The 27280-nt window shown below is 43.1% G+C and overlaps 1 protein-coding gene across 4 annotated transcripts in view; it reads left to right on the forward strand.

Moving 5' to 3' along the window:
* The window catches only part of TSHZ1 (teashirt zinc finger homeobox 1), a 112985-nt gene that overhangs the window by 10956 nt on the left and 74749 nt on the right, over window positions 1–27280 (forward strand). The window lies entirely within an intron of this gene.

Below are 27280 nucleotides of genomic sequence, written 5' to 3' on the forward strand. Positions count from 1 at the left end.
TTTTTCTTCCTATGTCCATTGTGTCTTTCTGAAATTCTGCACTAACATGAGAAAGGAACGAGCTTTTGTTTTTAAAGGAAGGAAAAAAAGTCACGAATCCATAACATGATTGTAGATTTTGCTATTTTTATTTTCTCTGCAAAATATAACACAGGATTTCCTTATTCTTGTGATTGCGGCACATTCTGCAGGAAAATAGCCAAGTCGAGTCCCTCCAAGCTGCTAGTCAGAGTGCGGCTTCTGAGGGCTCCCTTTCTGCTTACAACCAGGGCCAGCGTTCCCCATCTATGGATTGAATCTGATGTGCATTTCCAAATTTGAAATATGGGCCTTTCTGCCTCAACTTGCTAGCTGCAATTTTAAAAGGTGTGTTCTGTAGCTACTCTCTGGAGGAAATTAGCATATGGTAAATATAGGTCAAGTACTTACATGCTTAAAAATTCCACTCTGAAGCCTGCTGGAAGGCGTGGGTAAATAGAAGCAAATGATGGGAAGGGACTGAATAGAATTTTGGGAAGTTTGGCTGTATAAAAGAGCCTCTGTTTTTAGTTTTAAAGTGCATCTCCAGCAAGATCCTGTAATGAAATAAATTAAATCAGCAGTGAAGGTCAGTATACATTCTGACTTGGGAATGTGAACTTTTCAGAAACCTGTATTTATTACATTTTACTATTTTTAAAAGCCAGCTGCAAGATTCAGAGTAAGAAATGGCATGACATACCAACGAAGGCTGAGGGGGGGTGGGTGGCTCTTTTCAAAATGGTTAATATACCTTATTGGCAAGCCATCACTGGGGCCCGTGTCATTGTTACAGCTCAGCTTGAAAATATATGGATTTAAAACCTAAGTATTGTGACTAATATTTATTTCAAGTGCAGAGCATGTCACAGCAGTGGGTATCCTGTTATTAATGCAGTAAACTGTGTAATACTCTGTTAGAGCCGGCCCTGCTTCCGTTCTTCACTACATGAAAATAACAGCAAAGCACGCCTGCCTTCTCTTGCTTTCTTGTTACTTGGGAAGGCACTGGCATCCAGAAATGCCAAACCCGGGCAGAAAATGTGACCAAAACCAAGGCCATCACTTAGAACCGCCCCCAAACTTTGGGAATAGGTATATGTACATATTTGTTTTTAAAATTTTAAAATTGGGGGAAACTGCTCTCACTCAGAAGTCGTGGGAAATAATTTTCTAAGTTGTTTAGGCAGTAATTCTAATTGTGCATACTCGGGGCATCCCATGTGAAACACTAGTAATATTAATGCATGTCGTACCTGGGATTGGGGGGGTGTTTAAAGGGAAGTAGCCCAAAAGGTCTGCAGCTCCACCGCTCCTGCCAGTGTCTTAAAGGGGAATAGTGCCGCTTTGCCGCGTTTTGTTTAGCTTGGTAGAAAAGTTTCATTACTTTATCCAGCAGGTATTGAACTGGCATTGTCAATTTAAGGTCAGTAATAGGAATGCATTCTGGAAAGAGGAAGCAGAAGAATCTCATCTGTAAGTAAATGGTAGATGCAAAGAGGTAGTTCTTCAGCAAGTCTTTCTCTCTTTTAATTTACTGGAAAAAATTTGTGTCTCTCACAAAGGAGACTAACTTAAAACTGCAATGATCACAAAAGGGCCTTGTCTACTGTGGACTCCTCCCTTTCCACCCCAAGTTCCTCATGGAAGCTGGTGCAAGGGCACAGAGGGGTGGTCCAGGGCCTTGACCCTCCCAGGCTCCTGCTCCATGCTGTTGACCACCGCTGGCTCCCAAGATCATGGAGGGTGGCTTTCCCTCCTCCTGCCTCTGCTTACTCTGAGTTCTTTACAGTAACGGGTTGTTTGTCCAGGTAGGCCCTATTGCTACCTAGTTCTCAAAGACTTCTCCACCCCCACCCCTATTTTTTTTTTTTTTGTGGAAACCAGTTCAAATCCAGGAGGTGTCTGCCATGGTAACCTAATCCCAAGCTTCTCAAGCAGTTTTCTGAGGAGGATCTTGTTGTAGTGTTTGGCTGAATTTCTGGGAGTAACTGGCTGAAGGCATTAGACTACTGAGAGTCTGGCTTATTCCCAAAAGGTTTCTGCAGATTAATCACCCCACGAGCTAAATTTGTTTATAGACATATTTGGAATGGAGTCGACCCTCCTGGGATGCGTTTTCTTCATTTGTTATGTAGAGCACCTGCCGAAAGTCTCATCCTGCGGCCGCTCCTCCGCCGTTACTCCAGGTCTTTACTACTTGGTATCTCATGATGGTTATAGGCTGGTGATGAAGACAACAATAAACATATCCCTCCATCGTCCCTCCTGGGAATTCAAGGCACGAGGTTACCTCCACAAGAGTTGAGGCAGTTACAAGGGACATAGGGGCACGTGGAGATTTTATGTATATAAAATTCGCTTGTTTCTATAGCAATGGCTTCTTAAAAATAATTTAGTGGTTTAATACTGAGGCAGTAGATAGGTTTTATGTACTCATCCAGGGGAGAATTTTTAGCTTCACACATGTTAAATTTTAATGGGTAATAATTACATCTTTGTGTTTTGGTGTCAGGCTGGCTATGAGGCCTCATCCTTTAGACAGTCTCCCCACCAACTGGCCTGGTGCTGCTGGTTTTTGAGGGAGTGTGGTGGCCGGAATCCCCCGTTTAAGACACGTTAGCACTTAAGTGGCTCCTTCCATTTCATTTAGATGCACACAGTGGGTGCCTCCCCAGCCTTTTTCCTCCAGGCCCTGGAATTGAATGTGTATATGGTTTTGTGGGTTGGCTCTTTTTTTTGAAAAGCAGATTCTTTAAGAAAACCACCCCCCCACCTTTACTTCCCAGCCAGGCTCTTTGCAGCCCTCTAGTTTGTGGTTTCTCCCAGGCCCGCTCTCTGCCCCACAGTCCCTGTCTGCTGTGAAGGCAGTAAAAACGAGCACTAATCAATCTTTCAGGGAGAAGCAATGGGCATTAGAAGGCCACTATCCTGTGACTAAACACACCCCTTTTATGGAGTGTTGGTGCTAATAAAGGACAGCTTATTACTGAGGCCGAGACCAAAGCCTGGGTGAGGTCAAGCATGACTGGCAGTCATCAGTCATCCTTAATGATACTTTTTCTCGTGCTTTCTGAGGGATTCTGAGCAGAGTGCAAATCATCTGGGGTCATTCGTAGTTCATGTACTCACAGATGGCAAAGGTTTTCAAAGACTTGGGTTTAAACTTGTAAAAAAAAAAAAAATCCCTGCTTTTTCTTTTTTTAAAGGGAAAATACAAAACAAAACATAGATATTTCTTATTGGAACGTTTTCCTGTTCTTTCCACCTAATAGATGTTTTACACACTACAGTGCTTGCGCATTATTAAAAGAGACATAAATTTATGTTTTATGACGTCTGTCTTCTTTAATTATTGCCTTTGATGTCTATTGGTGACTAAAGAGAGCTTAACAGGATTTCTTTCTCTTCTTAAATTTCGCAGAGTGGAACCCAGCTAGTCCCTGACAGATGTCCGCTCCTTACCTTCAGGATTATTTTATAAATCCCTTTCTGATGAGCGGAAGTGTCAAATCAAGGACAGGTCATAAAGTAAAAGTATAAACCTTTTAAAGAGAGACCTTGGTCATATATAAACATTCTGCACACTATCTGAATTTTTTATGGACTAAAAAAAAAATTATATTTCAGCTAGAGGAAGGGAGACGTTTAACCACCAGCCTGTGTTTTAATGGATGATCCCCCCTCCCGCTCTCATATTCTTGGATATAGCCATCTAAAGAAGCCATTGGCCTTAGGGACTATTTTAAACATTTTGATTCCATTTGGAGCCTCTCTGTTAATTGTACATGTTAAAATTCAGAAGGTCAATTTTTAATTGATTCTGGAGCAGCAGCAGACTATACTGGGGCAAAACACTCAATGTGGAGGGAGACCTGGGTCTTTGTTCTTTCAGCCATTTTTTTTTCTTCACGCCTCTGAGTCTCAGTTTCCTTATCTGGAAAGGCAGAGGTGAAGTGGCTTAGAGGATCTCCAAAGCCTCCTCATTCCTCGACCCTTTTAACCTGTTTGGTAGCACCCCTGACTTGGAGGATAACAAGGAACTTCCTGTGATGAAGCAACAGCTGTCTTTTTTTAAGCTGGTTGTAGTTAGAGATTTTACTCTCAGTAAAATTTGAGTTTATTTTTTACTTATAAAATTGGAAGTAAGCTGAAATCAACAACTTCTGGGCCCTTCTGCCATTTTCAAGACGAGGCATATGGAAGTGTGTCACTGCACAGAAGACCCAAAAGTTCTACGGATAGAATCCTTTGTGTGTGCGTGTGCGTGTGCGTGTGTGCACGCGCGATGGTGTGTGCACAGAGCTTTGGGAGATGTTGGCTGGCTTCACGTTCATCCTCAATTACAGAAGATGTAAGCATGACTGTTGGTTTTTTAAAGAAAAATTGCATGCTTGCATTTGTTTTGTAAACATGGGGTATTTTGAATTGGCTAGTTCTTGGACGTCTAGTGTTTGGCACCAGGTGAGTAAACCTTTGAGCTCAGACGGTTGTTGTGGACGGGACTTCCATGACTTCTGGCAATTACTTCGGGTAGTTTGGACATGGGACAGCCCCTGGATGCTGCTCTCCTTGATGTTCCTCCTGAGCAAGCTTTCCTGTGTGGTCGCTTTTTGGCCCAAGTTGGTCCATTCTCTGCACTCTTTCTTGCACCGTAACCTCGGCCTGACCTTCTGAGCAACAGAAGTTGCTACTCCTAACCCCAGTAGGTTTTTGGTACGCAAGAAATTAGGATCCCACTCTCGTGAGAAAGAAGCTCATCAACGTGCAATGTTGATGAAGAGACAAGTGGCCGTCTTACACACTATGTTATGTAAGCAGTCAGTGGATAGTCAGTGTCTCCAAGGAATGGTTTTTCCTCTGCTCCTCACTCATCCCATGCTGAACTTCCAGAACCTTCCACACAGTCCCACTCAGGGAAGAGTTTTCCGAAAGAGAGATGGGCGTGTTGACTTGTGACCATCATGTACACTACAAAGAGTAAATTGAACAATACATCTGAGTGGTGGGTTTTGCTTAATGTTGTTTGCTATGAAGACTCGTCATACCTCAGAGCCATACATTATTCAAGGATAGGTTTTCCTTGTTTTTTTTTTTTTTTCTGGATGAATTGTTTGTTGAGAGGCAGGTTTGCATTTTGCCCCTTTGTTTTTATTTGCATGGATGTCAAATGTCAATTTGTTTGGTAAAAATCTGAGGCTTAAATTTTACTCTATGCTGAACAATTATTTTGGAAAAAATGGCTATCTTTATGAAAATTCTTTTAATAGGGATCAGATTTAAAAGATGTAACTCAGTAGGGCAAACTGGCTACATATTTTCAAGGCAAAGTCATATCAACAAATATAAGCATTCATTTGCAGTGTACAAATGTCTTGAATAATCAAAGTAAGCAAGTAAGTCCGGATACCAAAAAAGAAAGAAAGAAAAGTATTTGGATGTAGCTGTTTAGTTTTCATTAAGCAGTCAGTACATATTCCGTGTCTACAAAGAATTTTTTTTTTCCCTTGCTCCCTACTTGTCCCACTGTGCATTTCCAGAACCTTCCACCCATTCCCACTGGTCAGCCACTAAGCCTTTGATTCCTTCCCGATTAATGTCTGGAAGACATCTTTCAGACACTGTCTTATCTGTTTGTGAGGCAGCTCAGGCCCCAGATTTAAGTCATGGGTTTTGGCTACAAGTTAGAGTGTGATTAATAATTGACTAATGTAGCTTTTATTTATCACAGACTAGCACATTTCACCATTACTGAGCTAATTTATGTTAAGTGTAAGCTGTCGTTCAATCTGTTTTTCAACTTTTTTTTTTTTTTTAATCCTAAATCTATCTTTCACTTTTTGAGAAACAAAATCCTTACACAGGGCACAGCCTCACTTGGTGCCAAAAAGTTGATTTCCTTTTCACTGGATCCATACATCACCGGCCCTCCCAGCTGCACTGTCAGCCCCTGACAGAATGACATGTGTCATTTATCAAAGGGGCCAGGCTGGGCCTTGGGAAAGGCGGCCGACAAAGCCTGAGAGAGTTCATTTTGCAGTCCCTCCTACCCTCGCGAGCCCCTTGCCAGGAAAGCCTGTGATGTTTCTGTCTTCACAGCATTACTGTAAGTCCTTCAACCTTCACAGAATTAACCCTCCCCACCACACAGCCCACAGCCACTGCTGCAAAAGCTGGAGAGAAGGTTCAGGAACCAAACCACTGATTGTTCTGAGACTGGACACAAAGACCCTGATCTCTGTGTGGGTATCCCCACACACTTCTGTCCCCCCCCACATAAAGCACACTCTTTCTTCCTCTCCCCATTTTTTAGGAGGGATTAAGAATTAAAGCCCTAAGGTTTCCTTCAGCAGGACAAGGTCAGAGACATAAAGAACAAGTAATAAAGTGTCTTCCTTGTATCAAAATAAGTAGGTTTTCCCCTCCTCCCAGGCAAAAGTTTGCTTTTGTATTTATTTTAGAGCCTGCCTAATAAGTGTTTTACACCAGGCTATTTTTGAAACCACCTACAAAATCCCAATAGATGTTTCTTCTCTTTCTCTGGTACTTAAGGTTTGTAATCCCATTACTGCCTGCGTAAAGACAGTGACAAGGTTCGAGTGTAAAAACTTGCTAAAGAGGACGTTTTTTGAGGAGGAAAAGAAAGGAGTGCTTTTAACCCCAAACTGTTTAATTTTTATATGAGTCCTGAAGCAATCAGCAAACAACCCAAAAGTGAAAAGGGGGGAAAAATATGCCAGTGGAGAGCAACGCTGTTGAAAGATAAAAGCATTTGGTTAAAGTAAACTTTTTTTTTCCCCCGGATGGCTAGGGTTTTGCATTTTAATCATGTGTGAGAACGTGAGAAAAGTTATTATTTCTCTTATCCCTTCCCCTTTGTACTTTGTATAGTTTCTACCCCGCTGAGGTTATTTACAGCATCAGATATCATTTAAAGAGATAGCGAAGGAGACTGTTGCCTCAGCCAGGAACTTTCCAGAAAGAAGTCCTATAAATTAGCCTCTGCTCAAGAGTGGTTGTTTCCTAGGCAGAGCTGGCCCTTTCATTTGTCTACATAAGGCTAATTTATTTTTGCAGCCAGATGTGGGCTGACAGCCATCACTCACAGCCTCCTTCCCCCACCGTTAGGAGGTCGGGAAAACAGTCACGTTTCCCATTTTACAGAATCCCCATCAACATTATTGAAGATGGATGTATCTTTAAAGCAAAGATTGATTGTGGATATCGGAGTTATGGTGTCATTTATCATGGTGAATATTATTTAGACTTGGATTGTACAAGGCTGTAACTTGAGACAGAGCCAGGGGAGGGACAATCTGGGAATGCGGATCCATGAACTTTAATGGATGGGTGCTTTTTTCAAAGCTCAACTCACTATAGCGTGATTTACTTTTCTCACCAAGAGGAAACACTCATTCCAGCTTTAAAGGGGCAGCATCCCTTATTGTCCTATTTGGTGGGTTCCACCAGGGAGGTTGGGAGGGTGAGAAGCTAGGGGAAATGTGGAGAAAGCACGCATGGTCCAGAGACTGGCAATGCAAGCATACATTCAAGACTGCTTGCTAAGGTGTCTTCTGCTGCTTGTCCTTGCTTTACTCTGATAGTATTAGAAACGGAGGCTCACCCCTGAGCTTACCATGACTAAAGAAGCAGCGACGGTGCTGCTTATCTGGGAACCTCTCCTGCTGCTATGCACAGCGCAATTTATATTTAGGAAAGACAGATGCAGCCACGCTCTTCTTCTGGGTCTGGACAGGGTGTTTTGAGGAGAATGCACAGCTATCTCCAATGCCTAAACGTTGTGGCGTGTGCAACAGAAGTGGTCTCATCCACCTAATTAATATCAGTCTTTTTTGTTTTGCTTCAGTGTGGTATAGTTATTGACATTCACTCAACTGGGAGTTCCAAGGGAGCTTAATATATGGGATCAGTGCCTCAAAAGTTGACCCTTTCAATGATTGGCTCTTGTAGATGTATTCCTAGAAAATTGTAGAAGTGGGCGGTTTTCGGGAGCTGGTTGTGGCTTCTTGGGGCATGGACCCCGAAGTCTATGCCTAAATGCACACAAAGAGGAAAATGGGGGTGGGGTGGCTCATTTTATTGATAATACCTGATAACTGGGTTGCATGTATTGGTGACCGGGGCCACAGTTCTTCCCCCAATCCATTTTAGTTATTGATAACATTGCTTGATTTACCCTTTTCAGAACCGTGGGTGGGTAGGGTGGGTGGAGGTACTTCTGGGAGTGAGTGAGGGGGCTTCAGTCAGAACTGGGCAGCAGGTTTTGGCATGCTACCTCAACCTACTTGGCACTCTGCTTCTTCCAGCACTGGCCCCTGACACCTAGGGTGCCACCACGTATTTCCAGAGATGCTGGCTCCCATGACCCAGAGACAGGGTGGCCTGAAAGCTCCACGTGCCCCCTCAGCTTTGCTGGACAGAGAGTTTTACTTGATTCCATATCCTACAAGGGCCCTTTTGGTTTTCGAAATATAAAACGTTCCCTGGAACTATCTAATCCACTTAACAAAAAGGACTCTTTTCAGTACTGATCATTTCCCAGCTTTTGGAGGGTGATTCGTATACTCAGATGGTGTGAGAAGTTTTCCCTGTAAAAGCAGACACTGTACATGTCTCGCAGGGGACCCATCAGAACCCTGGTCCTGGTGTGGTGTTGTGGTGGTTGTTAGCTGCCGTCCAGTTGGCCCCAGACTCATGGCGACCCCATGCTCAATGGAACAAAATGCTGCCTGGTCCTATGCCATCCCCATGACTGATTGCAGATTGGGCTGTTGTGATCCCTAGGGTTTTCACTGGCTGATTTTCGTAAGTAGATCGCCAGACTTTTCTTCCTAGTCCATCTTAGTCTGGAAGCTCTGCTGAAACCTGTTTAGCAACGCACAGGCCTCCACTGACAGATGGGTGGTGGCTGAGCATTGGCTGGAAATTGAACCTGGCCTGCCGCATGGAAGGCAAGAATTATACCACTGAACCACCACTCCTTCCACCCCTGGTTGTAGAAAGGTGCGCTGGCCTGTTTGTGTCGTTGTAGATGCTAAGCTTTGTGAGGACGGGGATCACCATCTTGTTCTTGCCTGTGGTCAGGACCTAGCACAGGGCCTGGTACACAGAGCACCCTCAGTGAGAATCCCCAGGTCCTTTAAGGACAGACAAGTGTAACTCCTTATCACATTGAGCAGACCTTGGGTGCTGGTCAGGTCCCTGAGTGGTGCAAATGGTTTGCAGTTGACTACCAACCTAAAGGTTGGTGGTTCAAACCCGCCCAGTGACACTGCCAAAGAAAGACCTGATGACCTGCTTCTGAAAAGATTACAGCCATGGAAACTCTGTGGAGCACAGTTCTACTCTGTGACACGTGCGGTCGCCATGAGTTGGAATTAACTTGACTACAAGGGGTTTGGTGTGGTTTTTGGGAAGGTGTGCTGGTCATGTTAGGTGAAGAAAAAAAAAAAAAAGAAAGAAAACAGGGGCCTCTTTCTGTCTCAAACTGTTAACTCAAGCCGGGTGGTAGACTGGTTTTCCTGGGAGCAGCAACCAAAGGGAGGGGCATGAGCAATGAAAAGAATGACCAGCACCTGCATTTGAATTTCACGTGAAGAACAGCGAAGTGACGTCTGGAAAAACGAGAATCCGTTCTACCACTACACACCAACTAGTAGAACTGCTCTCATTGCTGTGATGGTGCTGGGTGTTTAAAGGGTAAACGCTAAGATTTCCTCTCAGTCCTGGTATGGTTTCTAGATCTGTATTTACTTGCAAGTTAAAAGCACATTGCTCGCCCTTTAGGAACATATGGAATGTCTACAAACAGGAAGTAGTTTATCAAATTCATATGAATCATGGCGCCTATAATGTTGGCTGAGGTCAGATCATTACACTAAATATATTGTAACCATTATTAATGCATCGCGCCCACTGCCATCTTTATGATGTAGGATTGCTGTTTCCTGATTAAGAGCTGTTTGGTGATGAGCGATTCCACACGGTGACTGACAGGCACCCCTGGATCGAGTCTCCGCTGACGGAGTGATCCGTCAGCAGGAGCGCACCTTCCCGGGGTGCTGTGAACGCCAGGAAATCCAGAAAACGGGAAACAAAAAGTGGAGTGAGTCAACTCCAGCAACCACAACCGTGCATCCAGAAGGAGACCAAATTTATCACAGCACGTTACGTAGTGCAGCAAATGTCAGGAAAACCATTGTTTTTTAATTTTTTTCTTTGAGAGTTTGAATGAGGTGATTTATGGTAGTTATCCATCTTAAGGGCCATCCATCAGTTTTTAGTTGCTAGGCAATCAAACCAGCAGCTGTTTGCTTTGACTCGAGCTGAAAAGTTGTCAGTCATCACGTGCAGGTATGACCTCAGTGGTTGAAACATCATGCGTGCAAAATTAAAGCGATGTTGCTTTTCTTCCACAACTCCCCTGGCTTCCCTGTCATTCGTTGGTGTTGGACTAACCCTTCCTGCATTCTAAGAAAAATAAAGAACAAAGGGGTGGATGGAAAATTTCTTTGAACGTGGTGTTTCACCCACATTCCATATTTGTGCTGTGTAGGATCCCTGGGTGGCACAGACGGTTCGAGCTCAGCTACTAACCTGAAGGTTGGAGGTTTGGATCCACCCAGAGGCACCACGTAAGAAAGGCCTGACAATCTACTTCTGTAAAGATTACAGCCAAGAAAACCCTATGGAATGGTTCTACTCTGTAACACATGGGGTTGCCATGAGTCAGAATCGAGTTGACGGCAATGGGTTTGATTTGATTTTTTTTTTAAATTTAAGGTTGATTATAGGGTCGCTATGAGCTGGAATTGACTCGACAGCAATGGGTTTGGTTTTTGGTTTGGTTTACTCCAACAAATACCATTAGATGATGGGAGTTGAATTAACTGCCTCTCTGATATTATTTAAATAAACCACCAGTTTAAAAGAAACCCATCAATTCTCCTGTGGAACAAACCAAGCCCGGTGTTTCTTTGGTGTGGTCCCAGGAGCTGTGACCTGGAGCCAGTCTGGTGGTGGTTTTGGTCTGCCCATGGATGCCGTGAGGTGGAATGTGGCTTCAGTCCTGTTGGAGTCTGTGGGCAGTGCAAACAGCTAAGTGCTAGGCTACTAACTGAAAGGTTGGAGGTTGGAGTCCACCCAGAGGCACCTCGGAAGAAAGCCCTGGCAATCTCCTTCCCCAAAATCAGCCACTGAAAACCCTGTGGAGCACAGTTCTCCTGTGACACCCATGGGATGGCCGTGAGTCAGGGACTAACTGAAAGGTTGGAGGTTGGAGTCCACCCAGAGGCACCTCGGAAGAAAGCCCTGGCAATCTCCTTCCCCAAAATCAGCCACTGAAAACCCTGTGGAGCACAGTTCTCCTGTGACACCCATGGGATGGCCGTGAGTCAGGGTTGACATCATAGCAACTGGTAAATCCTGTTGGGGGAGAGTGGAGATGGCATCGGCTGGGCCAGGCTCCAAGCAGAGGGTCTACAGATATAGGAAGTGCCCATCGCTGGCTGATCCCTCATGGCAGCCTCAGGCTGCTCACCCTTCTTCTGCAGCCCTGCTTATTGTGGGTTTCTTCTGGAGCCCATTTATGTGGCCTCCAACATAGGACTTCTCCCAAGATCCCTGTGTCTCTGCTAGTCACCCCAAGAACATTTTTTCAGATGTTACTTTATTGTGGTGAAATATATATAACAAAACATTTGTCATTACATCTTACATGTATAATTCAGTGATATGATGTTCGCCATGTTCTACAACCATCACCACTATCCATTTCCAAAATTTTTGTCACCCTTAACAGAAACTCAGTGCCACCATTTCCCCCTCCCATGCACCCCTGGTAACCGCTAATAAACTTTGGTCTTTATATGTTTGCCTTTCTTGATATTTGTGTAAGTGGGATCATGCAATATTTGTCTTTTTGTGTTTGGCTTATTTCACATAGCATAATGTTTTCAAGGCTCATCCATGTTGTAGCATGAATCGAGACTTCATTTTTCTTATGGCTGAAGAATATTCCATTGCATGTATATTGAAAGGACATGTCTAGCAATCAGTACCGTGCTAGCCAATGTGTAAACCATGCAGCCTGCACACACACTGTAAATTTAGATATTCGCAGCAGTTCAAAAATTATCACTAGTAAGGAAAATAAGCACATATTGTAACTGATTTTCAATAATTTAGGCCTGATTCTTACCAATTGTGAGCTTTCAAAGAAGGAATTTTTCCGCTCTTTCCCACTTGGGTTGGTAATGTATCTACCAGGTAATTCATGTGAATAAAGCCAAATCCGAGGGATCTGTGTTTCATGTAACAGCATCACCGTTAATTTGAACAACTTGGGTTATAGCTTCCATTCACTTGGTTTCGCCAATGGACGTGTAGACCATGTAAAGCCTTTAGCATGCATTTTGGGAAGTCTAGAATGAGCTTAAGGATCCCTGGTGGCACAGTGGTTAAGTGCTTGGCTGCTACCTGAAAGGTCGGCGGTTTGAACCCACCAGCGGTTTCGTGGGAGAAGAGACCTGGTGATCTGTTCGCACAAAGATTACAGCCTAGGGAACCCTGTGGGGCAATTCTACTCGGTCATGTAGGGTCACTATGAATTGAAAATTGACTCAATAGCGCACAGCAATAACACAACAAAATGAGTTTAATTTGGGAATTAGGTTTATATTACTCAACTTTTCATCAAAACATGTACTTTTTCTAATCTTTTCACTTGATAGGTATTTCTGAGTAACTGAAACATTTCTTTCCAGCCGATCGTCCCACCCATTGGAGAGACTTTTCTGACCCAGGCGCCTTATACTCAGGCTGGTCTAGGACTCCATGTAAACTGTAAAGAAGGCCTGGGTAGGTCCCCCACTCATTCACACCAGACAATGAACGCAATCTGTTTGAACAAGGGCCCACAATCCGTTTCCTGAAATCTGTGGGCCCAGATAACATTTCAGAATTCAGAATCTTCCGGATTTTTAGGAGGAGATTCAGTGTGTATGCTGTTATGCAGCATCTCAGCTTAATCAAACGCATGCATCTTTCTACAAGTGGAATGTAAGAGTAATAACACCATTTGGGATCAATAGTGTATGTGATCTCCTGTGGGTTCCGGTCAGGTTTAAGAGCAGTGAGCTCAGGTTAGATTAGATTTGCCATAAAAAAGTTAAGAAAATCTTACTAGTTTTCAGAGCTTTGTGGACTTAGGAGTTGTGGAAGAAGGACTGTGGGTCTAGGTTAGTGGCACCAACACGATGGGCAGGTCTCTGTCTCCTTGGACCAGGAGCTTGCTTGGTAATGAGCTTGCCTGTGGCCTCAGCAGTTCTGAAATTCTGAGCTGGTTTCATATTCGACTCTGCTGTAGGAGTTCTCACTGGAGTATTTCTCCCACGCCCGTGTACAAAAATGATACTGTCTGTAGCCTCTCAAAGCCTACTGGGTTATCTATTTAAAAACACAGAACAGTAGAAACCGATGCTACTCCCAGTATATTCTCAGCTGTCTTGTAAAATACACTATTTCCTCATTTTGGGGGATTCTAGAATTATTACTATAGCACCCTTGACTTAGGAAGTAAAAAACTAAAAACTTCCCTTAGCAATGTACTAGTATGTTTCTGCCTGTTTTCATGGTGAAGCTATAAAGAGAACAACAGTAATAAAAAGAAGAGCTTGCTAGTCATTGCAACTCGATAGAAAGTGTGCTATGGTTTAAGCCGAAGTTATGTGTATTGGTTCTGCTTCACCACAGTAGTGGATCTGTGACTAGCACAGATGTATTGGGACCATTTCTGTTTTGGGGTTGTGGGAAGCGCATAGAATGAGTCAGCCCAGTGAACCGATACCTAGATCTGCAGCAGCTCGTTGAATTTGGGGGTTCAAAGAACCTTGTAAACTAACTCCCTCAGTGTTGGTCTGATACTGTATTTACTAGTGATTTTCCTTTTCGGAGGGGTTATACTGTCCTTCCTTAACTCTTTCAACTGGAAGAATGTTCCAGAGTTTGAGTTGTTGAGACTGCCTCTGTGTACCTCACACCATGGAGGGTCCAGCTCCCAGGGGGAAGCCTTTCTTTATGGATGTGGTTGGGGCCATTAATTAATCGACTTTTAAAACCCTTAAAGGAGGTTTGGAAGATCGTAGAGTTATTTGTACACACATCTGTGTTCTTTTGATGTCTTTAGAGTTCTTTGAGATGAAAGACCACACCTGGGGCTTTATTCTCTTTAACATTCCATTTCATCTGATTTGAAAGATGCTGGTATTCCGTGGACTGCTCTCTATATACGCAGAGTGAAGCTGAAACGTATTCTGCACATTTGGTGGGACCTTCTGCCTGTCATAGCTGCACTGTCCTGAGTGGATGGTGGCTGTCCACAGGGCAGCTGGTGACAATGGAGGTGGAGGCCCAGGCGAAACAGGGTGGCCTACGGAGCACGTTGCTCAAGGGATATTGCTGCTTTCCTCTGTGCGTTTCTCCCCCTGGGCTCCCCGGGTTTCCTAGGTCCGGTTCCTCACCTCCTTCTTCCCTGTGCTCTTGCTTTCCTTCCATTGACTGACCCAGCTCCACCATCTCCTCTGCTAGTTTTCAGTGACCCATTGGTGTTAGTAAGGCTCCTGGTGAAGTTTTTGCACAATTTAGAAGTTATTTTGCTGTCTTTTGTGCTCTTCAGAGGACAATTACTCTAGAATCTAATAAGTCGTAATAAACATCTTTCCAGAGGATGGGGCACTGGCTCCGTGTAGGGAATGATAACTGCTTTGCTAAGGCGTTTGCACTGGTATTTGAAAAGGTTTATTCCCTTTAAGTTTCGGATCTTTTGGATATGAGGTGGCCTTCCTTATTGTGCTTTTATGCTAATTGGTTGGTTACCAACTCGAATTAAGAAAATGCTGTGTGGCTCTTTATATTTCCATTAACTTTTCTGTTAAATGTGATAAATTTGTACACACACACACACACACACACATTTCTGTAAACTTAGTTCGAGAGTATCAGTAAAAATATCCGCCCCCCCCACATTTGCTGGTCAGAAAGCACTCAAGGGAGAAATTGTTTCTGTGATATTTTAGATGGTTTTAAAAATAAATTTTGGATATTGTGGTGTACTGTGGTTCTTTTATTTCATTGTCTCGGTAGACCCAGTGTGTCGAAAGATTTTGTGTGTTGAAGAACTGATTTTATTGAGTAATAATTATTGGGCTTTTTTTACTCTTTCATAATCAAAGGCACGTACAGCTGCAAACTGGAATTCTGATGACTGTGAATCGTTAGTGTTTTCCATGAATTTTCTCGTGTAAATAAAAGTGATGTTTTAATCAAGGTGGCTTTCCTGAGGATAAATCAAGCTGCCTTAAATCCTTCTTGGAACACGGTGGGGGTAGAAATAAGAAATAAATATTGATATTAGATGTGTAATTTCCTTGGCTTTTTGACATGCCGAGTTGGGTTACTGACTTTTATTATTACCTTTCTGGAACCTTCTGAGGGCCCCAGTTGTGCACTGCTGTTGGATAAAGTGTACTGGGTGGATTTTAATCTCAACGTCAAAGCTTACGAGCTCTGTGTTCTTTGAGAGGTCTCATTCTTTTTGTAAACATGAGTTTTCCCCATCTAGGAAATGGGACTCATCATGATGGGCACTGATTCTTACCTTAGAGATTTCATGTGGTCATTTATCCAATTGTTTGTTCATTCACTGGTTTATTTATCCAATAAATACTTATTTTGAGTACCTGCTAGTTTCCAAGACAGTTGTAGGAAGAGGAAAAATAACAAAGAAGACCCTTGAGGTAATGGATGTCATGGTATAGCAAGAGTATTTTGAAAACTAAAACGGTTATCGATATTAACTTTAGAATATTTTATTATATGCATCCTGTAGATGTAAAAATTTCATTGAGTAATGAAATAAATGTTATCAGGATTGAAGATGGGAAACAAAAAAAATCCATTTTCTAATTTATCTCATCTGTCTTTTCTCTTTTTCCTCCACATAATTCACCAGTAATCTGCCTCCTGCCTTTGCCGTGGGCAGTAGTGAGATCTCCCCACTTCTACGAGGATCTGCTCTGATGGCAAGTGCCTTTTAAAGCAGCTTTTCCATTTTTATTTGGGAAGACCTCTCCCCACTACCAGGATTTTTACAGTTTTACCTTTGTCAGGTCCTGCTTTTCAACCTTCTATCTCCATCTGTGTTTAACAAGGCAGTTCTGCTTCGTACAAAAGATGCACACACTGGGTTCTGGAAGCCTGGTCATAACTGAATGGCCAGTGTTCAAGGGCATTGGTGTCTCTCAGCCCCTGCTCCATCCCCAGCACTACCGGATCAGGTATGTGGCTACTCAGATGTGTGTTGTGCTTCCCTGTAACCTTCCCCAGAGTCATGAAAGGTAGGTAGGCAGGATCCTTTGGGCAGGCCCAATTCTAGGAATTCCCTATTTCTTTGTGACCTTCTGCTTTTTGGTTGTGTCTTCCTTATGCCTTTTTTTTTTTTCTGGGAAGGGGACATAGGTGGGTGATACGATGGGAAGCCTGCTGCCAAGTGGTACCATCTTTTTAATGCTATCCCATAAGTTGCATTTATACCTGGGGGTCACTAGATGATAGAAACATGTTTAAGGGATGAATTTAATTATTCGGATACAGAATCCCGGATGTGCCATTCTTCCATTATGTTCTCTCTCCACCTCTGCAAAGTGCTGACATGCAGTAGTAATAATAATAGTCATAATGATGATGATAATTATGGTGGTGAACATTTACTCTGCAGTGTCAGCTCCATGAGGACAGGGATCTCTGTTTTGTTTTTTCCTACCCCCATGCTGCCTGGAGCAGTGCCTGGTAAGCAGTAAAAAAAAAAAAAAAAAAAAAAAAGCAGTAGGTGCTCAATAAATATTTGTAGAGTGACTAGATTTACTATATTCTTGGCATACTTGTATTAGGTAATTTGATTTTTATAGTAATCCTTTTATCTGTATTTTATAGATGCAAATGAGGCCTATAGAATTTAGAACATATACAAAAAGAAACCAGTTGCTATCAAGGTGACCCCACTCATAGCTACCTAGTGTGTGTCAGAGTAGGACTGTGCTCCATAGGATTTTTAGTGGCTGACTTTTTGGCAGTAGATCACGAGGTCTTTCTTCCTAGGTGCCTCTGGGTGGACTTGAGCCACCAAACTTGTGGTTAGCAGCTGAGTTCATCAACTGTTTGCACTGCCCAGAAATTCCCTAAGATCAGATGAAGGTCACGCAAGGTTATTTAGATTAAGATAGGTATAGTCATAAAATTAGCCCAGGAAGGCATGATTCCTTCACCCCTTAAACCATTCATAAGTTTCTGATGCTTTAGTTTTTGTCATCTGTCTTTCTAGAATCTCCCTTGGAGTATGATCCAAATCTTACCAGCTGAGGTAGGGAGTGGGAGCTGGGATACCTGGGCAACCCGAGCACCATTGACGAGCTGAGGGCACCTTTAGTGCCTGAGCTTCTGCAGACATGTAAACAAAGGAGTTCCACCAAGGGCTCCTGGGATCTGTTCTGTTTGGAAGTTGTGTTTCTTGGCAATTCCTGCACCTAGGTGGCGAATCTTCCCATTGCTCTTGTGCTCCATGTGTGAAATGAGAACAAAAAAGTCACATCCACACATATACACATGTGTATAGATGCATATATATACACACACACACTTTATGTTTTTTTTTGTTGTTGTTTCTGTTTATTTGATGACTGCAAGACTAATTTTGTAGGAGAGACCAGGTCTCCTCTACCTACATCAGGCTTAAAAGGTTAGGGGTGTTTGTAGGAACATTCCTCGTTTCTAAATAGCTCATCATGTGTCCCATTTATGAACTCATCGGAAGCTTTTTCAAACACACTTATATGTTGTTTGTACCCCTTTCAGCTCCCCTCACGTCAGTGCTATGCTCTGCAGTCCTGTGTGTGAGAGGTGGAGATGATGGTGTTATGGTTGGGTGCAGAAATATCTGTAGCCTCATGCCCAGGTTTTCTGGACATCGTATAACCGCTGTATGTGATGAACCCTGCCCCCCGCCCCCCCCACTGCCATGTAGATGCTGGTTAGGCAGTCCCAGGAGCTGCCCATGTGGGGCACACTGAAACACTAAGAATACCAAGGTTTGGCCAATTAGGGCATGAAATCCCAGTGTTCTAGGAGAAAAGCAGAGATGAATAACATTTGCTGGGTGAGTCTCAGAGATGGCTGGTTTGTTTTCTGTACCAGGTAACGTGGTCTTCGAGTGAGAAAACTGGACAGTGCTTGTCGAAGGCAGAGTCCTGGCTTTGTGTCTCCACAGAGCCTCTAAATACATGCTGAGAGAAGGAGCCACCAGGCTCATATGTTGGAGGTGAAGATGAGAAGGAGCCACCAGGCTCATACGTTGGAGGTGAAGATGAGATAGACATTTGGTATAGTTCCAAAATGTTTAGTGCCACGGGAGAAACCAGGTTTCAGGGGGACCTCTTTAAGAAAAAAAGTACAAAGTTATGAATACCAAATTAGGTATGAGTATGACTATTTAATTATTCTGAGAAAAGAAATAATACACAATAACAAACTAGGTGAAATCCAGAGAAACAACACGTTATTGTTAATTTGTTGCCTGATCCATCCATCTTCCTACATTTTTTGGCTGCTCAGAAAGACAACACAGTCATTTCCCTTGCGTGGGTAATTGAAATTTGTCTTTTATTTCTGATACTTGGGAGCATGAAGCATACTCAGCTCAACCTCCACTTAACCAAATTTAATAAGGTCACAGGGTCTGTTGTACTGCCTCCTGCATGGGAGACTGTGGGGACGGGGCATTCAGGTGGAAGAGGCAGCAGTCTTTGCCGGCCCCAGTACTGTACTTTTGCAAATGCCATGAGAACATGTGGACACGGGGATTCCTAGGCCTCTAGAAATGGCCAGGGCAAGTAAGGGGCCCTGAAGTTTAAGCTTCCTGGGCATCTGAGTGAATCCACCTGTTTAGAATCTGGTCTGTTAAGTCAGTGGTCTTAACTGAGTAGTTGATAGTTCAGTATTAATGTTTCTTTCTTCTTCTTTTATTTTGATTAACATTTCAAGGGGCCTCAAAACTAAGCTCGTTTAGAACTTCTTAAAGAGAATTTTGGGCATTTCCTGGAAGTTTTGATCATATAGCAATTTCATTATGGAAGAATATGAACACCTTGACCATATGCTTGGTTTAATTTGCTAAATTAAAATTTCATTTTAAACTGTTCATTATAAAATTACTTTCACTATCTTGAACTACCTCTCTGAGTCAGCTTAAAGTCCATTTTTTTTAAAAAATGGGATTTTAAGTCCCTTCCTCCCTATATAGGACATATACACTTATACTAGAAGGATAGATGCAAAAAACATTAAATAAGAAGAAAATGTCTTTTGAGCGTCAGGGTGAAAGCCAGGCATCTGTTTCTCCTGTTTTGAGAAAAACCTGTATTTCTTGACAGTTTGGCATCTGTGCCAGGCTGATGGTCATCCTCCCCGCCCCCTTTTCTTTGTTAGATGTTACGGGTATGAGAACAATGGTCTTAAAGAGTTTGACTCCCCTCTCCTTGACTGATTGGTGGAACTTACCTTTCAAAAAAAAAAAATGACGAACTTTTGACCTTGAGAAATAGAGGTATCCTTGGAGAGTTGAACATTTGAAAAAATAAATTGTAGTTTTTCCAAACAAATCTAAACTCTTTTACTGCTGTCTTAAATATGGAATTAAATAAAAACCAACTGCCCTCTATTTCGCTCTCATATACTTGGTTTTAGGCATGTCACTTTTTCTCTTTAAAGTGGTATTTATGTGAATTTCAAGGACAGAGAGTTGGCTTGTAAAGAGGAAAAGACACTGTTACCTTTTTTTTTTTTTGGCAAAGCTTGGAATTTTTATGAGATGTTTAGATAACGAAAGTGTGGAACCTCAAGTACCATGATTTGATAAGAAATGCCATGGCTTACAGACCGTCTAACGCTGTGAGTCTCAATGCATTCCCCAACAATCTGGTCACTTAGTGATCTTTTCGAATCTCTACCCTGTGTTCTTGGGAGACCCTGGTGGTGTAGTGGGTAAGTGCTATGGCTGCTAACCAAAAGGTCGGCAGTTCAAATCTACCAGGTGCTCCTTGGAAACTCTACGGGGCAGTTCTACTCTGCCCTCTAGGGTCACTATGAGTTGGAATTGACTCGATGGCAATGGGTTTGGTTGGTTTTGGACCCTGTATCCTAGGATGCAGGCACCTGCACCCAGGTGTGTATCAGCGTCACTTTACTGTGAATGTAGCCATTTTACCTTCTCAGTACCTGTTGCACACGTGGTTTCTCTCATCTAGACGCTCTTTTCTCCAAATTTTTTTTCCCTCTAGCTGTGACCTATCAGCATCACAAGTTTCTCTTTAAAGAGGTTGTTTTAAATGATTCCAGCCTTTACTGATGGGACCGTTCTGTGGACTGCACTGATAACTTCTGTCTGGTCCTGTGCAACCCTGTGTAAAATTATACAGTCTTGTATTGTTCATCGACACTCCCTGTATATTTGAGTTTTCCTCTCTTCTGTATTGAAACTTCAACAAAAGGATCCTATCGTAAATTTTATAGCCAATACAAAATATAAACCTACACAATTTTTGCCTTAATAGTCACTCGATATGTTTTAACAGCCGGTCAAGCCTGTCATTTAGCTCCATGCATTCAGAACAGTGGGTCATGGATGGAGTATTTTCCATTTTTAAGTCAGGTTTTGGACGTAGGCAAGAGTGCTTACCATGCCGAACCCCGGTGACCCCGCTCCGGTGTCTGCACACGTGGGAGGCAGGGCTCCAGCTGACTTCCCTGGCGGGGAGGCAGCTTCGTCTGTTGGCTGCTCCAACGTTTTCCTATCACCAGTCAACAGATATTTTATTGAGTACTGACTGGATTTTTTTGTTTGTTTTTTAATTTTATATTGTAGTGAAACGTGTACATAAAATACAACATTAGCCATTTCAACCATTTTTAAGTGTACAATTCAGTGGCATTATGTTCATTATGTTATACAACCATCAGCATTATTTTTGATTTTTTTTCATAACTCCAGAAACTCTGTACCCCTTCATCAGTTACTCCCGACACCCCCTTACCCCAGCCCCTGGTAACCTCTAATAAACTTTGGTCTCTAGGCCATTTGCTTATTCTAGATATTTCATGTAAGTGGGATCATACAATATTTGTCCTTTTGTGTCTGGCTTATTTTATTCAGCATAATCTTTTCAAGGTTCATCCATGTTGTCGCATGTATCAGAACTTTGTTTCTCTTTATGGCTGAATTATGTTCCATTGTGTGGATAGACCACATTGTGTTTATTCATTTATCTGTTGATGGACACTTGGGTTTTTCCACCTTTTAGCTATTGAGAGTAGTGCTGCCACTGACACTGGTGTATTAGTGCTGTGACCGTCTTAGGTGCTAGGAACCCAGTAGTAAACGACCACTTTCCCCATGGACAGGAATCATCTCTCTAGGAGATATGATCAGGTGCTGTGCGCCCTTAGAACTTGTGGGTTCCGGATTCTGGAGTTGAGTGGGCTGGTCTGCTCCTCCAGCTCTGTGACATTCCTGGGGCATAAGAGCGGCCTCCTCTCAGTCCCCACCTCTCTCTTTGAAAGCTGGAGCATTGTAGGGAACCCCTGTTCCAACACAATGTAGGAACTGCTGCCTAGATTGGCTCTTCTGCCCATTGGGATGGCCACTTACTGTATCACTGATGGGGCAGGGATGAGGGGTGCAGGAACTGGTTTCCTTTCTCTCTCAACCAGGTCAGAAACCATCCAGGTATGTGCTGAGGCGGGCATTGGGAAGAGTGGAGAACAAGGTTGGCGCTGGCGGAGAGAGTGCCGTGAGGACCAGATGGGCCATTTCACAATTGACTACAACTGTTTGCTGCATTTTATGCGTGGTTCTCTTACCTAACTTCTTTGATTTCTCCCGTACTCAGTGATGCTGATAACAAATAAGTGAAAAACAAAACCAGAGGGGAGTTTAGTAGTTGTTCCTAAGTCAATAGGAGCCCCTGTTCAGGTCTTGCCAGACCCTTCATGAGGTAGAGATGCTCTCCGAGTTCCCTAGGGCTGCTGCAACAAATTACTACTGACTGAATGACTTAAAACAACAGAAATTTATTCTCTCACAGTTCAGGAGACTAGAAGTCTGAAATTAAGGTGTCAGCAGGCTCATGCTCTCTCTGAAGGCTCTAGTGAAGATCCTTCTTTGCCCCTTCCAGCTTCTGGTGACTCACAGCAATCCAGTCCTTGTCGTTCTTTGACTTGCGGTTGCATCACTCTGGTCTCTGCCATCACATGGTCATCTTTCCTCTGTGTCTCTGGGTCCTCTCCTTTTCTTACGAGGACGCCAGGTTTTGGATTTAGGGCCCACCCTAATCCACTGTCACCTCATCTTGATATAATAGTTACATCTCCAAAGACCCTATTTCTAAATAAGCTCATATTCTGATGTTCTGGGTAGGCATGAATTTTGGGGGGTCACCATTTAGCTCACTGCAGATACCAAAGGAGAGAATTATATTTTTGCTTTATCATTTGGACAACAGCTTTTATGGAAGACTGGAGGTAGAGATTTAACTTACTCTGAACTATATATGCACTCAGGCTGCTTTGTAAATATTACTGTTTTTGCTGACCTGTAACTATTGTTGATAATAGGAGCCCTGGTGGTGCAAATCATTAAGCGCCCAGCTGCTAATTGAAAGGTTGGTGGTTCCAGCTCACCCAGTAGCTCTGTGGGAGAAAGACTTGGCGAACTGTTTTGTAAAGATTACAGCCAAGAAAACCCTGTGGGACAGTTTGACTCTGTCACACTGGTTTGCTATGAGTTGAAAACAACTCAGCGATACCTAACAAACACCGATACTGTTGATAATAACCAACTAACAAAGTATCATCTTGACCACTTGCTGTTTTGAACTTGGCCATTGTTAGATATGCAGTGATATATGAAGGGATTGTTTGATCCTACTAGGGAGTTACTGTATCAATAGGTGTTCACTGATCAGCTGTGAGGTACCTATGACTTTGTCAAGTGTGAAGTGTGATTCAAAAGAAGGGTACCCAATTTGCTTGTCCTCAGAAACTTGGAATATTGTGATTCAGACCAACATCTTGAAAGAAACTGAGGCTGGTAAATGGGTGTACCATTAGTCATTCTGAAATTTGACACCTCAATAGCAAAACATTCCCCTGTTTGATTTGGGTTACAGTTGATCATTTTCAAACAAAATGGCAGCTGACATCTGCTACATAAAAACAAAACAAACAAAAACCAAACTCATTGCTGTCAAGTTGATTTCGGCTCATAAAATGTGGGAATTAAACAGCTACATAACTGTCCTCCATAGGGTCTAACATTTCTAGGACAAGCATTGATGGATCTACCATTATTATATTGGGTGATAATGGAGGTGGAGGTGTAGGCAACTCAATCCTGAGAACCAGTGACTTACAGTGGGGAAGGGCTGGGTGAAGGAAAGAACTAGTTTCTACTTGGATTTTTTAGTGGCCATATGCTTGGCTTGCTGGTTATTGTTGTAGTTGTTAGCTGCTGTTGAGTTATGGGGACCCCAAGCACACCAAAATGAAATGCTGCTCAGTCCTGCGCCATCCTCATGATTGGTGGTGGATTGGACCGTTGTGATCCACAGGATTTTCACTGGCTAATTTTTGGAAATAGACTGCCAGGTCCTTCTTCCTAGTCTGTCTTAGTCTGGAAGCTCCACCGAAACCTGTTCAGCGTTATGGCAACATGCAAGCCTCTGCTGACAGACAAGTGGAGGCTGCACATGAGGTGCGTGGGCCAGGAATCAAATCTGGGTCTTCTGCATGGAAGGAGAGAACTCCACCACCAAACCACCACTGCTCCCCAGGATTTCTAGTAGCTGATACTAATTAGCTGTCTCTAATATTTTTGGGTCCTAGATCTTGAAATCCATTCCTTTCTCTTCCCAGTCCTGTCTCCCTCCCCACCATGAGGGGCCTCATAAGAAATGTGTGGTAGGCTGACCAGCAAGTTGGCCATGCTGCACCTGGGCTGGAGAGCACATATAGGGGTGCCTTATTCTGCAGAGGGGTTTGGGTTATTCTGCAGAAGACAGAGCTGGAGGAGCAGCTTCTGAGCTCTGGGGGTGCTTTCAGGGAGTTTCTGGGCACAAGGAACCTGGCACATGGTTCATAAGGGAGCTGGGGCTTGTCTGTACACCTCTCCTTGGGGGTCTGAGGGTGGTATTGGCTGAAGTCAGGGGTGATGCAGGTATTGCAGGCTTAACTGCACTACCCCATTTTAACTCTTCCTGGAACTTTTGTATCCCCTCTGATAACAGTATCATTGCATGCAATGAAACGGGGTAACTTAGTTGACTTCCAGTTCTTCTTTCAACAGCCATTTCTTGAATGTCTTCTGGAGCCCTGGTGGTACAGTGGTTAAGCATTTAGCTGCGAACCACAAGGTCAGCAGTTTGAATCTACCAGGTGCTCCTTGGAAACCCTGTGGGGCAGTTCTACTCTGTCCTATAGAGTTGCTTTGAGTCGGAATCGAATTGATGGCAATGGGTTTGCTTTTCTTTGTTTTTGGCTTACTGGCGCAAATGGTTTGCATTCAACTACTAATCTAAAGGTTGGCGGTTCGAACCCACCAGTGGCACTGCCTAAGAAAGGCCCAGGGATCTGCTTCCATAAAGATTACAGCCAAGAAAACCCCCTATGGAGCAGTTCTACTCTGTAACACATGGGGTCATCATTAGTCTGAACCAACTTGATGGCAACTGGTTCAGTTTTTTTGGTTAGCATGTCTAAGACTCTGCTCTATTAGATATTTTGAGAAATACAAAGATTAGCAAGAAGCATCTTGCCCCCGATGAGTTTAAAAATTTAATCAAAGAGATAAGATGTGTACCTGTATATTAAAAATGTAGCCAGTGATATGTGTTACGAGAGAATTTCAGGTAGCTTGTTATGGGGAATCAGAGGCAAGAAAGATTGCTCTGTCTGAGCAGTATGAGTGTGGTGGGAGAGGCCAGGCAGGCAGGGAGGGCTTTGTGGAGCAGGTAGCTCTTGTATTGTTTGAAGGGAGAACAAAATTTGGAGTCGTAGTTGCAAGGGGTGGTGGTGGAAAAGTCCTGCCACATTTGCAGTGGCATTTGTTGGCATACTCAGGAGAGATAGCCAGGGAATGTTCAGATTAGGATAATAACAAACACCATGTATTTTCACCTGTAATGTAAATCATTTGACTTTGTTGTTGTGTGCTGTCGAATTGATTCCGACTCATAGCGGCCCCATAGGACAGAGTAGAACTGCCCCATAGGGTTTCCAAGGCTGTAATTTTTATGGAAGCAGATTGCCAGGTCTTTCTCCCATGGAACGGCTGGTGGGTTTGAACTACTGCCCTTTCAGTTAGCAGCTGAGTGCTTAATCACTGTGCTATCAGGGGTCCTTATCTTTTGGATTAACCCAAAACCAAACCAAACCTGTTGCCATCAAGTCTGTTCCGACTCGTAGCGACCCTACAGGACAGAGTAGAACTGCCCTATTGAGTTTCCAAGGAGCACCTGGTGGATTTGAACTGCCAACCTTTTGGTTAGTAGCTGTAGCTCTTAACCACTCTGTTACCAGGGTTTCTATCTTTTGGATTAGCCACTCTAAATTAGCCTGAAAGTCCAAAAACATTTGTATGTACTTTGTATGTACACAGTCCTCCTTTAAGTTCAACTTAGATGGTTTTCCTGTTTCTCAAAATTATTTATAGGGTCGTGGTACAGGCTTTTCAGCTCTAACACAGCATACCTATTCCTGAAAGTAAAGGGCTGAGGGCAAAAATAGGGCTCAGGTCAGACAATTCTCACCCAGCTTTGCAACCAGAGTGCTGCCAAAAAATAAAAAATAATAGTTAAGAACCAAATAGCTTATTTAAAAAGGCACGATACATTTTGCATAAATGAAGAAATGCCATAGCAAATGTGGAGCTCTACACTAGGACTTGACAGCAGCTAACACAATAACACACCAGGAAAATGGTGACAGTAGCTTGTTGGAGGGATGTGGTGGCTGAGTGAGATGCATGAAGTCAGGAGGTAGCATGTAGCATGCACATCCCAGGCAGAGCACGGGGCACATGGTGGGCAGCGTGGCCCGTGCTGTCACATGGCGGAGCTGAGCATTACCGCACTGGGGAATTGTGGATCAACTAAGGCAATGTCCATACCACCCTGACATCGTTCCTCAGTTAGCTGATGGGGTCTGATGAGTACTTGTAACAGAGGCAGGCAACCTAGCAGTTGGACTGAGATCTGGTGTTGGTCAGACGTTGGGGTTGGAGGCATTTATTCATGGTTATGTTGCCCTGCTCATCTCAGGCTCATGTCAGTCTTTGCTTTTTCCTGATGAAGAATGCTTTTGGGTTTTCGGGACTGTGAGGGCCTCAGTAATGTGTTAGACTTAAATCCCCAGTTCTGCCCTAAATTTAAGGTAGGTTTTCCTGTAAGTCTCACTGTTAGGATTTGTGGACTGTAGATGGTAATTACGAAACTAAGGTCGTGGTTTAGTAAGAATTGGTTTAGGTGGCTAAAAAAGCAAAGGATTTTGACCTGATTCTTTTAAAAGATTTGTAGTCCTTCCCTAAATAAATGAAAACCTCTGTCTCTCATCTTTCTCTCTCTCTTCGTCTCCCCTGTCTCTCTGTCTCTGTCTCTTTCTTTGTCCCTCTGTCTCGCTGATAACACTGTAGGAGAGAGCTCTTTCAAAAGTTAATGAAGGAGTTCCAGTGGAACCCTATTCGATTTTCCTTCCATTAAATGTCTGCTACAGACTTTTAATGGATGTTTTAACTAGACATTGTTATCAAAAAGACTATTGCACAAATTAAAACCAGGCCTATAATCTGTGAAGAGAACTGAATTTACTTTTTGCCTTTAGGTAAGAAAGAAAAGAGTAGGGAGGAGGTGAGTCTCACAGTGGTATTTTTAGAAGTTTGATTCAGGAAAATAGCCAACACAACCTAATGCGATGGAAATACACAATGAAGCATGGCTAGCAGGTGTCTTAGTCTTTCTGAAATTGTCAATATGAATTTCTAACTGTTTTATTGATATTTAAAATACTGTCAGCTTTTATACTACATCATGCTTTCTATATTTAGATGGACATGTTACTAGGTGCCATCTAGTTGGTTCCAACT

Source organism: Elephas maximus, chromosome 11 (assembly GCF_024166365.1).
Source record: "Elephas maximus indicus isolate mEleMax1 chromosome 11, mEleMax1 primary haplotype, whole genome shotgun sequence".
Taxonomy (NCBI): domain Eukaryota; kingdom Metazoa; phylum Chordata; class Mammalia; order Proboscidea; family Elephantidae; genus Elephas; species Elephas maximus.